The sequence below is a fragment of the Megascapheus bottae genome, chromosome 15, assembly GCF_031878675.1.
Source record: "Megascapheus bottae isolate mThoBot1 chromosome 15, mThoBot2.hap1, whole genome shotgun sequence".
Classification (NCBI taxonomy): domain Eukaryota; kingdom Metazoa; phylum Chordata; class Mammalia; order Rodentia; family Geomyidae; genus Megascapheus; species Megascapheus bottae.
Window position 1 is genome coordinate 29,746,976 of NC_143523.1, and position 17,144 is coordinate 29,764,119.

General features: G+C 38.5%; 1 protein-coding gene across 1 annotated transcript in view; it reads left to right on the forward strand.

The window, feature by feature from the left end:
- Nucleotides 1-17,144, forward strand: part of Pank1 (pantothenate kinase 1) — an 86,207-nt gene that overhangs the window by 24,051 nt on the left and 45,012 nt on the right. The window contains exon 3 of the mRNA XM_090346294.1: nt 16,213-16,340. The gene's annotated coding sequence lies outside the window, so the exon portion shown is untranslated. The remainder of the gene's footprint in view (nt 1-16,212; nt 16,341-17,144) is intronic.

The window sequence follows — 17,144 nt, forward strand, 5'->3', positions numbered from 1 at the left end:
CAACCAATTCTGATGCCATTACGAAAACCACAAATGGGATCTTGAAGTTGAGTGCTCCTAAAACAAAACCTAAAATAAATGGCACTGACTTAGCATACCAATTGTGGGAAGAAAAAAAAAATGACAGAGGCAATAAAAATGGCAATCCATGCTATGCAGTGGCAAAACGTTTGGCAAAGATTCCTTGTTTTGATCACTTAGAAGGCAAACCATATGTACTGATCTGTCAGCTCCAAGAGAAGCTGTTGAAGAGAGCAAATTGTTAGTATATGTTGGTTACTATTGGCTCACAAGTATTGGCAGTTTACAAGAAGAAATTAAAGAAAATAGGGAACTTAAATAAATTTGGATTCATAAAATACATTGTTTCTAAATCTCAAATAGTAAGTAATATAGGAAAAAATCATGAGCAAAAATGCCTTGATGGCAAAGAACACATTAAGGTTATGGCATTCTCATTCAATCCTGACATACGGGCTGCCACTAGCCAGGATGCCTCATGCAAAAGGCATGATGTTAAGGAGAAAAAAGACATAATAGAGAGGTATATGAAGAAAGTATTTGGCATACATTTTATGACATTGGAACAGTCTATAAAAAGTTCAGTAAGCATGAGAAGTCTGTTAAGATTATAAGCAAATTGTATTTCCAAAGACTAGTTAGGCATAAAATAGCTCTCAGCTTTATTGATAAAGAAGCAGATTTCAAAATCCACATACATCTTAAGAAAGCCTACTCCCTAGACCCCACTTCAGATGTCACTATGGAAGATAATAAACAGTGAAGAAAATTCCCAAGGAGCAGTGTCAGGGACCACTGGAATATGGACAAAAGAACGATCATAGAATAGAAACAGTCCAATTGAAGAATTTTGCCAATGCTTTCACAGAGTCTGCCCAGCTACTTGATGCCAGTGATGGTTTTTTGTTTTGTTTTGTTTTGTTTTTTGGTTTTTTGGGTATTTTTGGCCAGTCCTGGGCTTAAGTTCAGGGCCCAAGCACTGTCCTTGGACTTTCTCAAGTCCAGAGCTCTACCATTTGAGCCTCAGCACCATTTCCGGCTTTTTTCTATGTATGTGGTACCGAGGAATCAAACCTGGGTCTTCATGCATGCTAGGCAAGCACTCTACCATAAGGCCAAACTCCCGGCCCATCAGTGATGATTTTATATGGGTTTCCCCCCCCCCTTTCCAAATGGGACACTGCAGTTGTCTACTATTTACTGCTGAACATCTGGGGATGGGAAAGGAGAAGAGGTAAGTTCTTTTAGTTTGTAAGATGGACATACTGAGTAGCACCCAGAGCATTTCATTGAAATCAGTGACTTTGAACAATCTAATGGAGGGTGTGTATCCTACCTATAGAAGTAAATATGAAATGTATTATCCACGATGGCAAATAGAATGAATGGTTATGTATTTTCCAAGCCCATTTATTTGATTTGATTTGATTATCAGGGTGATGCATAGAGGGATTACAGTTACATTCATAAAGTAGTGAATACATTATTTCTTGAGCATTGTTACCCCTTCCCTTGTTTTTCTCCGGCTTTCCCTCCTGCCTACTCCTCCTGAGTTATAATTTTCAACATATTGTCTTGTAAATATCATGCATATTGACTCACCCTTTGTCCTTTGTCTCATTATCTTGTTTTTCCCCTTCCCTTTTTTCTTAGTGTTCCTAAGAATTATGCTAAGTATTTCTCTGCAGGTCCTACAACTCAATGGGGGAGTGAGGAACCATATAACTAAATTCTGGCCAATAACATGTACAAAGTCATGATACTTATTTCAGGCACTGTAGTCTATTATGCTGTCTTTTGCCCCTCATCTACTAGCTGGTTGCCAGCATCTAAAATGACTACAGTGAGAAGAAACTCCCTGTTGTGGGATCAACAATTAAACATTTCTTGTATTAAACTACAGAGATATGGGAACTCTTTGATAAGTTCGTGTTATTTGAATTGACAACAATTTATAATTTTTTAACTATACAAATCTAATATATTATACAAGAGAACAGGCATCTAACTCTATGACATTCCAGGCTCATGAATACATTATTTTATTTGCTAGATGATTGCCAAGCCTATCTGATTAGTATATTTTCATTTTCTAAGGGTTGTGTTTCTGACACAAATATATGCACTCATAAATAGAAAACATCTATCAGAGCTATATATGCCCATATAATAAGCCAGTAAAAAATGACAAATAAGGCAGCTGAAGCCTTAAAATTGCTTTCAGTTATAGCCCTAGGTTCAATCCTGAGTCAACATCACACACAGGATCAATCCAGGAATAGAGAATGCGCCCTGAGACCTCATGGGACAGGGATTATGATGCCTGAAGAATCGGAAAACTCACACTAATCAGTGGACTAATCAGAAGGCAACCACATGTTAAGCATCAGCAGGAAGCACCACCACTCTTAATTCTTAGGCTGGTAAGACAAAAGGAAAGGGAAGAGAGGAGGAAAGTGTATAAAATAGAGCCCAGGAGTTAGGAGGACAGAATCAAGTTAGTTATATACTGTAGGGAGATCCCAACGAGAAGCAGCAGCTTTAGGGGATTGCCATTAAAAGCAGTGAAGGAAAGACATGCTAGTCTCTCACCAGTGCCTTCTATTAGTTAATGGTGTCTAGATGACAACTGACACTGGAAGCCCTCCTGCCTTCCACTCTAGGATGTGGACATGTAAATGATCTCAGCACTTGAAGAATCAGATAGAACTGGGAGAGATAGATACATATTATGTTGTTACAGAAAAATCAAAGCTCACAGATTTGAGCAACTTAAAAGACCACTATAATCAAAGGAGGAATATTTTTGACTTTTCTTATTTTTAGAGATTCTGCTCCAGGTTGATGCTTTCTTGTTTTTCATTTCATTCTAGGTCATATGAAAGCTAGCATTTGAGGGATTTTATTCTTGTATTCACATATAATATATATAGTTATATAGTTGCTTTGTCCTTCGGTGTTGGTAAGGAGCATAGAAAATATCTATATATTTTCTATAAACATATGATTAGCCATTTGTATTTTTATACTTGTACACGGTCGGACTTGCAAGAGCCAGCAAACTGGGCACAAGCCTGTTAGCCTGTCCGCATCTGGCCCCTTGTCGGGTCTTTCTCCACTGGCTCCATATTGGGTCTTTCCCTTCACCCATTAGCCAATCAGTTCAAAGCACGACAGCTCGCTAAACCAACCAATGATTAGTCACGACCCTCTTCCTGGTTTGTATTGCGCCAATTGATTTGTTGCCAATGCTTACTGGGACCTGCCCCCTACCAAAGAATGTATTAAAGGTTCTGTAATTTTGTGCTCGTGGCCTCTGGTCTGTACTCGACTATCAGTTGCGCAGAGACCCGTGCTCGACCTCGTCAATAAACGACGCATTGCAATTTGCATTGATCTTCGGTCTCTGGTAATCCTTCCCGGGGGCTTCAAGTTTCTGGGCATTACATTGGTAAGCAGATTTGATAAAGAATTTGAAAACTGTGGACTTGCAAAAGTGGACCAACTGTGCCTCTGCCATTTAGCAGCTCTATAATATTGGGCAAACCACTCATGGAAGGCCTATTCACCTCATTTTCAAAACAAAAGAACATCTTCTCATGGGCCATGAGCGTAGCGTAGTGGTAGAGTGCTCACCTAGCATGCATAAAGCCCTGGGTTTGATTCTTTTGTATCACTTAGAAAAAGCAGGAAGTAGTGCTGTAGCTCAAGTTGCAGGACACCAGCCTTGAGCAAAATGTATCCATGGACAGTGCCCAGGCCCTGAGTTCAAGCCCCAGGACTGGCAAAGAAAAAACAAGAAGAGCATCTTCTCATATATCTTACTGCCTTATTCGATAGAGCATAGTTTTTGTTTGTTTTAATAAGATAGTGTGACAGTAATATCTGAACATAAAGACACTAAATCACGCTTAAAACCACAAATATATTGGTATGCATCCAAATCTGTCTTCCTCACATTCCATTCTTTACTTTTTAGCATATCATTTTAAAGTTACAAGAGCATTTATATAAAATAATACAAAAATGTTTCCTGTACCTTCATATCCTAATAAACTATTCTAATTAGTTCTTGTCTCATCTTTACTTCACCTTTGAGTATTTTTGTCTGGCTGAAGTCAAACAGTACAGCTATGATTAGAATTTCTTTCATGAGTTAATATTAGATGCTGAACATTTTTTCATAATGCTACGAAGTCTTCATAATGTTCTGGCTAGAGACCATATGACATTTTCTACTGATCATATTTCTCCATCTGCTCAGGCATCCAAGCCAAAAACCCGACCTAGGGTTCTCCTGTCTCTGCTTTACTTCAAAACATATGCTCTCTTGCTTGGATTACTGCAAATATTCCCTACCTGGTATCCTTGCTTTCCGATGATTGTCTGTACAGAGCACATAGCAGCAAAGTGTAAAACACATTTTTTCCATGACTTCCTAAACAGCCATCCATTAAGACCATGTCACTTCCAGTAACTTATACAGACCTTCAGACTTGGGTCCTTGCCTAACATCTTTGGCCTCATTGCTGTTCTGTTTTCACATCACTGTATTTTTTTCCTATATTTCATAAATAGTGCAGAGCACTCTAGGGGTTTACTCTACCCAGAAAAACTTTCCCACTCCCTTTTCCTGTCTACGCAGCAAATTCCTACTCATCTTTTAATGCTCGATATAAATGTTGCCTCCTTTGAGGAACATTTTCTGTCTTCCTGCCACAGTCCTAGATATATTTGAACACATCTCCATTTTTTCCATATTTCCCATACATTCTTCAAGCTTATATTTCCTTTTACTCTGTTCCTTTTATATTTCCTTTTACTTCTTTTAGTATTCTGTTCAAGATATTCTAGCAGTTCAATATGTGGCACATATTGAACTCAATAAGTATTGTTTCAGCTGGGCACAGTGGCTCATGCCTGTAATCCTAGCTACTCAGGAGGCTCAGACCTGAGGATCAAGGTTCAAAGCCAGCCTGGGCACAAAAGGACCTGAGACTTATCTCTAATTAACAGGAAGTGGGGCTTGGCTCCAGGATAGGGAGGTAGCCTTGAGCTGAAGAGCTCAGGGACAATGCCCAAGTCAAGTTCCAGCCCCATGATCCACAAAAAAAAATAAAAATGTATTATTTCAGTAGCTATAACTACCACCAATTGCATACTTTTTTTTTAACATTGGAAATGGAAATCAGAACTTTGTACATAGTTTGTCCTGGTCAGCTACATTCACATCCCTGGCATATAATCTCAGTGATATAATCTCTTATTATCCTATAAGATAGGTTATTATTACCATCACCATTTTAAAGATGGCAAAGTTAAAGCACATAGAAGTTAGGTAATTTGCCCCAAGTAATATCACAGCAAGTTACTATGTGACAAGACCAGTATTTGAACTCATGCAGTATGATTGTGTCATACTGCATAATTAGGCCATGTTCCTAATTATCACACACATATACATACTATACAAAACATTCCTAATTTATATATTATTGCCTAATATATGTTACTTCATTTTCTCTCTCTTCTTTTGAGTTTGTTTTAAGGTAAAGTCCAATAAGAATTATGAAGTAAACACTTTTTTCTGGATTCCTATATGTACAATGACAATTTTACTTGGCATGTTGTTGCTTGTGCCAAAGAGGTAAAAGTTTCAAGGCCATCTGCCATCCTAGACTGATATGGTGTGATCGGGCATGTCAGGTCAAGAACTCTGAGGTTGGCTGGCTGCGAGACAAGTGCAAAAAAAGTACAGGTTAACATGAGTCAGAGACAGCAGTTGGCCCAGCTTCACAATACTGCTTTCAGTACAATTTTCTGTTTAAAAATGTAAAACATTTCTATTAGTTCTTCTAAAAAATGTTTAAATGTTAATGATTAAGTGTCTATAGTCTCCTTAGTATCATTGTTTTATACCCTAAGTTCATTTAAAGAATATGAAATTTAAATGCCTTTTTTGTTGTTTCTCATTATGTAACCTAAGCTTTCCTTGAACTCTGGCTTCTGCTGTCTCTACCTCCCAAATGCTAGAATTTCAGGTATAGTCATATCTGCCTTGAACATACGTTTTCTTTTATGCATGGGGCACAAACTCAGGGCCTGGGCACTGTCCTTGAGCTTTATTTATTTATTTATTTATTTATTTATTTATTTATTTATTGCTTAAGGGTAGTGCTCTGTCACTTGAGCCATAGCTCCACTTCGGCTTTTTGGTGATTAAAGAAAAAAAGTCTCCTGAACTTACCTACCAGGGCAAATAATGAACAGTGATCCTCAGATCTCAGCTTCCTGAGTAGCAAGGATTACAGGTATAAGCCTCCATTGCCCAGCTTGGCTCTAAATTTTTTTGAAGCTAACTCCACTTAAGTCTGATTATTCAAAGCCCAAACCAGACAATCATAGATATTATGTGGAAAGAGCATGGTGATCAGCCAGATCAATCGATCCAAACATTCCAACCATGCCAGTGACAGAAATGAAGAAGATAGCTTTATCTTGAATATGTCAACTTCAACAGACCTACTATGGAGAAAAACCAAGGACTCCAACAGAGAACCAAAATCAGAATTGCCTTTGTCCCGCTGGACTGCTATAGTCTAATACCACAGATTGGGTGGCTTAGAAATAAACATTTCTCAGAGATCTGTACACAAAAAGTCAGAGCAGAGTACCAGCATCAGGTTCTGCTGAGTGCCATCTTCAAAGTTCCTGACCTCTTACTGTGTCCTCTTGTGGATGAGGGTCTTTCTGGAGCCTCTTTTATAAGGTACTAATTCCATTAGTAAGTGTTCTACCTTGGTATCTAATTACCCAGTAGAGGCTTTCTAACATTGGAGATTAGGATTTCAATGTATGAGTAGGAGGTAGGACATAAACCTCAGAATTATTGCAGACATCCAAGCCCAGTTGAACCTTCCAACCATTTGTAGCCATGTCAGCCACCTGAATCATCATAGAACTGAAAGTATGTAATTACTCTTGAACCCGGTTAAAATTCCAGAGTCACAAAACAAGGAGCATAACAAATGTCATTTAATACCATTACAAATAAATCATAGCTAGGCACTGATGGATTGTGCTTTTAATCTTTGCTACTCAACAGGCTGACATGTAAGTGTCATGGTTCAAAGTTAACTAGGCAGGAAAGTCTATAAGACCCTTATCTCCAATTAACTAACAAAAAGCTAGAAGTGGAGCTATGACTTAAGGGGTGAAGCATTAGCCTTAAGCAGATAAAACTACCACTCAGTCCCCATGCCTTAAGTTCAGGCCCAGCACACACACACACACCCTGATAACAAAACCTTTTTTCCTACCATGGGATGCAAGAGACATTTTTCAATGAGAAGCATTGCTGATAATAAATTTCCCTATTATTGCTAAATAAAAGTTACAGATCCATGTTTCCAACTAGATTCCTTCACTAGGACCTAAAGACTAAACCAAAAAATCAGAATCGGGCCAGGAGTTTGTCCTAGTGGTGGAGTGCTTGCCTGGCATGCATGAAGACCCAGGTTTGATTCCTCAGTACCACATACATAGAAAAAAGCCAGAAGTGGTGCTGAGGCTCAAGTGGTAGAGCTCTAGCCTTGAGAAAGTCCAAGGACAGGGCTCAGGCCCTGAGCTCAATCCCAGGACTAGCAAAAAAAAAAAAAAAAAAATCAAAATCAATCTAAAGTTCACAGTCACCCAATTGAAACTTAGGTGTTTCTTTTACTTTCTATGAGAAATCAGGATAAGAAAGACAGCAGCCAAATTTTTCCAAACAGACAAGTTTGGTTTTTGTTTGTTTGTTTGTTTGTTTGTTTTTTGCCAGTCTTGGGCTTAAGCTCAGGGCCTGAGGACTGTCCTTGGATTTTTCTCAAGGGCAGAACTCTACCTCTCGAGCCTCAGCATCACTTCTGGCTTTTTCTAAGTATGTGGTACCAAGGAATCGAACCCAGGTCTTCATGCATGCTAGGCAAGCACTCTACCACTAGGCCAAACTCCCAGCCCCCAAACAGACAAGTTTTTATTAAAACTTTTTAACATACTATTTCAAATGTCATGTTCTACAGTCAAGTACTCAAGAAAAAAAATCTCTATATGCAATCACTGGCACATAAATTTAGGAATATAATTAAAATTAAGCTAAATCTTTGTATGTCATAGATGTACATATTGATCTATATAATATAGCAATATATGTCTGTAGAATATATATCCTATCATAGACTTATATGTCTATATAGATAAATTCATATTTCCAAATCATGTCAGTGACCTGCAATACCTGAATGTTGAGTCATAGCTCTTATATTCAAACAGACAAGTCTTAACTGATAATATATAAAGTTCCCTCAGACTTACTAATCTTTATACATATACACAAAAGCCCAATGTTTACCACTCAATTATTTTTCTATCCCTCAATCTTCCTGTTCCTGACTCACTTATTGAAATGACTGATCTGGTCATGATATCTTATAATTCCAGCACTTCAGGAAGCCAGTGAAAGAAGAGTGGCCTGATACATTATAATACCTCAGCTTGCCGAGAGGTAGCTTGCTTAAAGTGAGCACTAGTTTTAATCTACATTCAAATCCCAGCTCTGTTCCCTAAGGTAGTTATATATCTTTGAACAACTTTGCCAACGTGAAAACAGAATTTTCTTATCTATGGAAAGAGAATGTAGCTCAGAAAAACATTAGTCCCTGGGTGTGATCCCAAGTATCACAGAATTTAAGTTGGTAAGTAAATAAAGGACACCAACACTTAATTTTGTGGACTTCTATCTGGTAATATTTGGAGCACAGGGGTAGGGAGTCAATAAGCCTTACTTACATTTAATAATAATGATAGCTATTGATTACCGAACATCTTACAAATGACTTTAATTTTTTATTACCATCCTCAAGTGGTCACTCAATACTCTATCGTTTTTAAAAAATTGATGTCCGGGGCTGGGAGTTTGGACTAGTGGTTAAGAGTGCTTGACTAGCTTGCATGAAGACCCAGGTTCAATTCCTCAGCACCCCACATACACAGAAAAAGCCAGAAGTGATGCTGTGGCTCAAGTGGTAGAATGCTAGCCTTGAGAAAGCCCAAGGACAATGCTCAGGCCCTGAGCTCAAGCCACAGGACTGGCAACAACAACAACAACAACAAATGATGTCCTAGTATCTTATTAAAACCCATGCCTTCTTTTCCTTCACTCTAAGCTCCTGGTCTGGTCCCAAATTACAACAGAATGTCAAGAATTGCCTCATTACTCATTCACTAAGCCTAGACTTCTCCCTGCCTCTGCTCATCTACTAGTCCTTTCTCATCCTAACAATGGAGAAAGTATCCTTCTACCTACTAAATTTCAGACCTTCTATTTGTATTTTGAATCTTAACCTCTTTGTTTCTTCCCTGTTCCTCTGCTCCTTTCACAGCAGATTTCTTCAAGAAAGGTACTATACAAATGATCTCTACTTGTCTACCACTTCATGCTTCAGTTTGGTCAGATGTGAATTTCAACTCTACCACTCCTCTGTCACCTTAGGACACCAGTTGCAATATCCTGTTTGTTTTTCTCATTTTACTCTATTTCTCAGCCATTGAGAGCTCACATAGACTCTGTGAAAAACTTCTCTGTTTAACTTACATGACACCATACAATACTGATTTTCTTCTTTATGAGAATCACCATCTTCATTCTCCTTTCTTGTCCCAATACTCTGATAAATTATAGTATTTCTCATGACTGGATTCTGGCTCCTCCTTTTTTTCCCCTACACCACATATTTCACTGGGTCATTCAGTCATTTCAAGCTACAAATACAATACTGCCCAAACTCGAATACTTGATAGAATAACCAATTGTTCCAGTGCCTAGGATTAAGGAAGTTACCAGGATGCAGAAAATTTTCACAACCATACTACCTAATTATTCAAATGTTTGTCTTACCATTTGTGACAAGTAAAAAAATGAGTTCAATTAACTCCATGTCAAACATTCACAATATGCTATACTGCAAACCAGAACTTTGAAAATTTCACTTCCCAGACTTTCTTAATTGGAGTCTTATCCATGGGCTAACTTTACCAAGTAGGTGCTGCTGAACAACCTCAGCAAGTCTAGATGGACTTAGCTTGGTTACACAGCCGCTGTTTGATCTGGAAGGTGATGCACTGGCAGCAGAAGTCCCAGTGTTCTATCTTTAATTAGAGCTTTTGGGAGGCAGACTATACGGCATATATTTTTCAGAGAAGTGTATCTAGAAAGGGCATGGAAGCTGTGCCCCCTTCCCCTTTTCCCACCTTGCCCTATGCATCTCTTCATCTGGCTGCCCCTCTGAAATGGATATGCATGAATAAAGTGTTTCCTCCAGTTCTATAAGCTGTTTTAACAAATAATCAAATCTGCAGATTGAGTCATGGGAACCCTGATTTGCTGGTTGGTCAGAAGTATAAGTTATAACCTGGTACTTAGAACTAGCACCTGAAGCAAGGAACAGCCCTGTGGGAGTCGGCTCCCTTGGGATGCAGGATCTGACACTGACACAAACAGGCAGTATTAGAACCTGATTTGCTTTTAGGCTTAGGACACCCAGTTTGTAGCCAGTTAATGGCTTGATGTATACATAGGAGGTAGGTTGGACTCCCACACATTTTGGTGATAAAAATATTGTGGGTTAAGTATAAGTATAGAAGGCAAAAACAGTTTGTCCCCACTTCTTATGTAGCTTTATTATTTGTAACTGGTAACCTCACCATTTAGAAGGAGCTTTGCCTGGAACACTTTCCCTTATTTATCAGGCTAGCTTCAGTGTGCAAAATGCTGAAGACATCCTAAAATTAGCAGAACCTTGATGATAGAGAGAAGACTCACACACATGTACGTGTATACACAGATACTCATTTCTTTCATAAGCTGGAAAACTCAAATCACATCATGGACAGATCACATTTCAACTCTCAGATTTCAGCACAGATATGATTTTCTTAATGATTCCTATATAGATGAAACTTCCATTTATTGTTTCTAACATTATTTTATCTGATATGCCACTTAACACAACCTGTATTTATTGATTGATTTATTTTCTTTTTGTGTTACCCTTCACTCTCCCACTTCCTTAGAAGAATGCGTGTTCATGATGGCAGGACTTGTTTCACTTGCTTATTTATGTAAGGTAGTACTTGGAATACTGCCATTGGTAGCATTAGTTCAAACTATTCAATCAGAAATATACTGTAAAGCCAGGAATATGGCCTAGTGGTAGAGTGTTTCCTTGGCACCACATACACAGAAAAAAAACAGCCAGAAGTGGTGCTGTGTCTCAAGTGGTATATATCATATATATATATAATAATGTATTGTATATACTATATATAATATTATGTATAGAGAGTGTTAAGTAAATATACAGAATAGAGACTTTAGCTAGAATGTATCTAGAATTATTTTTCTGTTTCTTTTTTTGTTGTTGGTGGTGGTGGTAGGGCTTGGACTCTGGGCCTAGGCGCTGTCCCTGAGCTCTTCAGCTCAAGGTTACCACCCTATTCCTTAAGCCACAGGACCACTACCAGTTTTCTAGTGGTTAATTGAAGATAAGAATCTCAAAGACTTTAGTACCAGGGCTGCCTTTGAAACTTGATCCTCAGATCTCTCGGTCTCCTCAGTAGCTAGGATTACAGGTGTGAGCCACCATACCAGGCTTTGTTTTTCTTTTTTAAAGCTGGGAATTTTCTCCAGTTAAACAAGGAAAAGCCAGAAGTGGAGGTGGAGCTCAAGTTTTAAGAGTGCCAGCCTTAGTGAAAAATCTGAGGGACAGCTTCAGTACTGCATCCCACCTCAAAATGCTGTGGAATATTACATCAAGGATTTGCAGACACAGTATAAACTTTGTAGGTCATAGATGTACTACCTTCTAGGAGACATTACTATATATATATATATATATACACACACACATATATATATAGTCATCTATATATACATATATGAATGTTGAAAAAATAAAAGAAAGGACTTTTCTCTACTTTTTCACTAACACAGAACAGTTCTATGACTAGATTTAAAGAGACTTTCCCCTATGCCAAACAAGTCTCTTATAGACATTCACTAAGTGTCCTGCTACTCAATTCCAGTGCTATCTTCCTAGAGATAACATCAAAGCCCACAGGTAAACATTAATTTCAAGTCCCAAATGTGACTCTGGCTTCTGACTGTCTCTAAATTAGGAATCCCATGGCCTTCTTCCATCTTCAATTCAGTAATTTGCTAGAACCCAAAGAAACACCTTATTATGCTTAACCATTTATTTCTAAGATTCAGATCGAGAACCAGATTGAAGTGTTGTATAGGACAGTATATGGAAAGAAATTTCCCTCCAAGAACACCATTATGTTCAACAGCCAGGAAAATCATCAAATTTCATTCTTCAAGAGCTTTAATAAAGTCTCCAAGCCCCCCTCTCTCTGAAAGTTCTTGGGTAGGCTGAAGTTTTCAACTCTTATTTCTAAGCATTTGAGATCTTCCTGGTGACTGACCCTCATCCTGAGACTATCTAGGGATCCGACCTAATTCATTTCATTAGTATAAACTCAGTTGCAATAAAGTAAGTCTACATTCATAATGAAATCCCAAGTAGTCTAAAAGTTCTATGATAGGAATTTATGAATAATTTATACTGCAGTAGATTCTAATGCTGTCCAGACCTGAGTTCTAATATTAGTGATGCCATTTTCTACTTGGTGAACTTATACAAATTAATGGTGCACACTCTAAGCCCGTCTGGAATGTGAGGATAATAATAGCACCCAACAAATGTGGCTACTATGATTATTACAAAGATAGCACTTATACTATCTTACTACAATTTATAGCATGGAAGAGATCAATGAATGTTAGATAACTTTGATAAATCTATTCCCCTTTTGAAATTATGCCCATCAATTGAGGTTGCTTGGGTTCACTTTAATTTTAGCCCATCAGATTTCTAGGCTGCCACACCCTATCCATCTTTGTGTCCTAATTACTAGTTACACAGAAAATATTAGTGACAGACAGGAAGTGTTTTTATGAGGGATGTGTTTCATTCCTGCTCACACAGTTATTACTGGTAGTATGGCAGCTGCTGATGCTATATTTTTCCCATTTCTGTTGACCAAAAACAAAACAGAAAGAAAGCAAAACTTAATTAGGCAATGTGAGTGTCTTGGATATAAGTGCTTGAAGGAAAAAGCCACGAGAAAAGTTATGGGGCATGTCACATTAGGAAAATAGGCGACCTGCCTGTTGCCTCGTTGGGAGGTTTGGCTGTGGTTTGTGATGTAAAAATAAGGCTACCTCAAACCCTGGGATTGGCCCCACCTCCCTCTCAGACCGCACCTATCTCCCCTTACCCTGCCCACCTGTATGCTGATAGACTCCTGCATCCTACTTTAGCCCCTTGTACTTTCCCAATAAACCAATCTTGCTGTGACAGTCTCCCTGGAGCGTCTGTGTCTTCCCTCTGGAGAGGGTGAAGGCCGCCAGTGGGCCCTAATGTTTCTGAGTGTAGTCTTAGTCGGGGCGTGTTCTCCTTGTCCCTCCTGTGGGTCAGGAGGCAAGAAATGCTAAAAACCCCGACAAAAAGTAACTAACATGGAAGAATACTAAGGAGAAAGGAATTATTGTCAGGTGCTCAATGAAAGGCTGATTACAAGAGGAGATTGATCAAAATCCTTAAATCTTTCTTTTGTCTGGGCGGATTGAAGCCCGGGCTGGCCCAGGTATAAATGAAAGACTTCATTGGAGATAAATAAAGGAAAACAGACTGAGGACATGGTGCAGCCAGCACAGTACTTATCTAGCAAGTACAAGGCCTTGATTTTGAACCCCAGTACAATAGTAATAATAGGAAAAGGAGGAAGAAGAGGAGTATCAGCTTTCATTAACCCAATAAACAATACATCCTCATGTATAGGCAGATTGCTATAGAGTTCAGTCTGTGAGGATGAGAAGAGCTGTAGACTCAAACAAGACCATAGCCTCTGCTCTCTAGGGTAATGGGACTCTTCCTGAAGGAGACAAAGGATGGCTAGAAGAAGGCAACAGAGTCTGGTATCAGACACGGGAAAATTACAGAGCCTTGCACTTAATCATACTGACATGAGATGGCCCTTTAGCAGTACATATACTGTTGTATATAGGATGTTTAATAGCTCCTCCATACCATCTGAATATGAATCCTTTGCTTGATTGTACATGTTGCAAATAATATCCTATGAAATTACATACACTGAAGATTTGTTTTCAATTATTTGTTTTGTTCCTTAGTACTAACAAATAAGTAGAAACATAATTAGAAAAGACATAGTAGACATTAATTCAAATTAATCCTCTCCTTCCCTAATCTGTAGATGTTACTTTGTCCCTAGTGCTGGTGTTAGTATTGTCTTGTGAAGCTACATCATTGAAAGTTGAAACTTGGTTCTAGAAAATCTGCAAAACTAGCAGTAGTCTGTAGTTGTGTTATCACTGTTTTTCAACACTACTTTTTTTTGCATTTTTTATTGTAATTAGTAAAAGGGTTACATGATATTTGCCAGATAGAAGGTGCATTAATTCACGTGCATTGATACCCTTTCACATGTCTTGGTATTCAACACTACTTTTAAAAGTTGGATGTGAAAGAATGAATCTAGGAAGAACTGGGCTGGGGATTCATAACATGTCACTGAATTCATAACAGAGATGGGATGGAGGGGCAGCTCTCTGTACAGCAAAAGCTCTCCTAAAGCTAAACAGCATGACATCTACAATTCAGTGAATGGCCTTTCTCTGCTCTAGGCTGTTCATACCTGGGTACAAAGCCCCCTCCACCCAGCAAGACACCAGGATAACTATGAGAACAAGGCCATATTACTTGGACGTCATCTCCTTCCTCCATCCCTTCCTTTCCTCCCTTTCTTCCTTCCTTCCTTCTTTCCTTTTTTCCTTCCTTCCTGCCTTCCTGCTTTCCTTCCCCTGTTGCTCAGATTAGTCACAAATTCATAATCCTAGCTCAGTCTCTAGAGGGTCTGCCTAGTCTAACAAATTCTTTTAGAACCACTAAAAGAACATTTCTGAAATGTCCTAAGTTTGATTTTAAGAGGCTGTGTGGTAAAAGCAAACGTCCAGGAATCACTCCTTGGTAAGTCGAAAGCCAGTAAGCATAACCAGAACATAAAAGAGTGAAGAAAATGTTTATTACTGGTATAAGTAAGGAGAGCATACTCAGCAGTATATTTGCCTAAACAAAGAAAGCAAGGGCCCTTTATTTCTGAAACATAGATATATTCGTACATGAAAAACTTGTCCCCACATTCTTGAGTATATTCAGTTTGAAGTTACGCTTCTTCATGAATTTCATGTTCGAAAATGGAAGATGGAAATGAGTCATGGTGAAGAATTTATTATGATAATGAGCAAAATTTAATTTAGGTCATATAGAAATAAGTCAGAATGATCCTGATTTTTTTGGGGGGGGGAGGGCTGGATTCTTTTAGGTTTCTCTAGAGGGCCCCATCTGCAAGAAAAGAAAGAATGTTAACAGTCCCTTAAAGGGCCAGCAGCTCTGATTATTCCCCAAAGTATCTGCCTAGCAGTTAACAAATGTAAACAACTTATGCTTTTCTCCCTAAATTTTTGTCGTAAAAATATTCTTAGCTCCAGATCTAATAGAGACAATTCCAAATGCTATTAAGCCTTGCTGCTGCTGGTTGTTCACATTTGTCTTCAGACCTGTTCCTCTTTGCTTGCTTGCTCATGGTTTGTACTTTACCACTTGAACCGTACCTGCCCCCCTCCCCCAACCCACAATGGCTCACATATGTAATTCAAACTACTTGGGAGGTGGAAACAGTACGATCACATGAACCATGAAGAACATAGCAAATCTCCTAAAAAAAAAAAAAAAAAAAAAAAAAAAAAAAAAAAAAAACCTTTAAAACTCTAGGTTATTCTTCCCTGACACTAATGTTGGAAAAGTCATAATTTTTGTATTTCTTTTAGTAAACTGTAAGCCTCCTGAAGGTAATATAGCCATCTAATTTGTGTTTGTATTCCAACCATTTGTATTAGTACCTGCCACACAGTGAACATCTCGTAAATGACTGATAAATTAATGACCAAGGAACAGAGAGAAAAGTGGCCTGTGGGTTTCGCTCATCCTTTCTAAACACTGTTTGTTCCAGGCCACGCTGGGAGCACATGAAAGTTCTTGCCTCAAAGTTCACCTTCTATATACACACCTGTGGGATGCCACCTGCCCCCTTCGTATTACATGCAGGATGTAACTGATCCAGGGACCAGCGTGACAAAGGTGAGAGCAAAAAAAGCAGATCTAAGACGTTCTGTCCCCTGTACCAGGACTTCTGCCCTGTTTGGGTCTGAGCCACTTGGCTCAGGTCTCCATCACCATGCTTGGGAATCAAGCTGCAGAGAATATGTCCTTGGAGGCACAGCAATACTAAAGTTGCTATTTGCATCTCTGATATAAGTTGCTTCCTAACAGGCTTAGTTCAATTATATGGGAATTTCAAAAATAGATACTTGAATATTGAAAATGGCAATAGGGATTTTTACCAAATTTTAGTAGGAAGTGAGGGGAATCCTGGGTGAGGTAACATATACATCACTTATTTAGTTACAAATGGTTACCCAGCTCTTCCAAGAGATGCAGTGATAGATAAGTTATTTTCCTTAATTAGGCTTATAGGACAGTGTGTGGGGGTGGTAGGGATATTAATTAAATAATCTGCAACTGTTTCAAAGCACCATAGTGAGCACCTATGTGATTTCTTTCATTATTGTAACAGCTCAGTGATATCTTGATTATGGAATGGATGTATTTTATAGTTATAAATAAAGAAGCAGATAGGAAGTAGGAGAGACTATAGGGGGAAAATTCAAGTTGTAAGGAACTGAAAGCAGCTCAGGGACAGCAGTGATGAGGGAGAGGGAGATAAGGGCTAGGTCACCTAGAAAAAATTTCTCTATGATCTCAAATTGTATAAGATCAAAGAATCAGAAAAAATTGAGAGTTAGGGTTGAGTCCTAATTTGTCCTCAACCACCTTAGCTGTTTCTCTTGCCAATTTCTATACCTGAAATGAAGTAGAATCATG